The sequence below is a fragment of the Apaloderma vittatum genome, unplaced genomic scaffold (assembly GCF_000703405.1).
Source record: "Apaloderma vittatum isolate BGI_N311 unplaced genomic scaffold, ASM70340v1 scaffold28595, whole genome shotgun sequence".
Taxonomy (NCBI): domain Eukaryota; kingdom Metazoa; phylum Chordata; class Aves; order Trogoniformes; family Trogonidae; genus Apaloderma; species Apaloderma vittatum.
In genome coordinates, this window is record NW_009716998.1 from 1,879 (window position 1) to 2,692 (window position 814).

The 814-nt window shown below is 62.7% G+C and overlaps 1 protein-coding gene across 1 annotated transcript in view; it reads right to left on the bottom strand.

Moving 5' to 3' along the window:
* NXN (nucleoredoxin) overlaps positions 1–814 on the bottom strand; it is a gene marked incomplete at its 5' end in the record, with an annotated part of 14,178 nt that overhangs the window by 893 nt on the left and 12,471 nt on the right. The window lies entirely within an intron of this gene.

An 814-nucleotide genomic window follows, 5' to 3' on the forward strand; every position in this document is an offset into this window, starting at 1 on the left:
GGACCCTCAGACTGAGCCGCCACCCAGGGCCACCCCAGAGTCCCTGGGGTGGAGCGATTTTGGCATCTGCAGCTCAGGAGCCGGGGGGCAAGCACCAAACATGGGGGTCTGCCTGCCCTCTGCCAGTGCAGCGGTGGATGCTGAAACGACGCAGGTGCAGACCAGACATCAGGAAGGGGACAAAGACCTGTGCTTTGAGGCAACGTTGAGACCCCACCGGCAGGTCCAAGCGTCTGAGGGGACGCACAAAAGCCACAGGGCTCCCTAGCAGCAGGCTAGGGGGTGTGCCCCTCCCGCCAGGCACAGCGCAGCTCTGGGCGAAGGGGAAAAACAAATACGTCTCTGCCGAGGCCGTGCGATGCAAAAGCCGGGGCAATTCATCTCCCGCTCGGAGCCAAGCCCGCTAACATGCCGCAGCCGAAACAGGGCGTTCCTCCGAGCCCCTTTCCAAGGCAGTAAGAGAAATCAATCAATCTGGTTAGCGGCTGGTGGCTCTGCAGCGCGTTGCGGGTGCTGGCAGGGTAACTCCTGTCGCTCCTCCCCTTCCATTGCAGGGGTTTCTGGCGCAGTCGGACCACGTGGCAGGGAAGGGCGAGCGCGACTTGGTCCGGGGCCTCGGGGCTGGGGCGCACAAGCTGCCTCCCATCCTTCCCGCCTTCCAACCCAGGTGTCAGGATGTATCGTCCTTTATCCGATCACCACAAAGGGACCAAAACCCCATTTTTAATCAATGCAAAACCAGCCCAGACGGGGCTGGGAGAGGAATGGGAGGCGCCTGCTCTGGCTGTGGCCGGGCTGCTTTGTGCACAGGGGC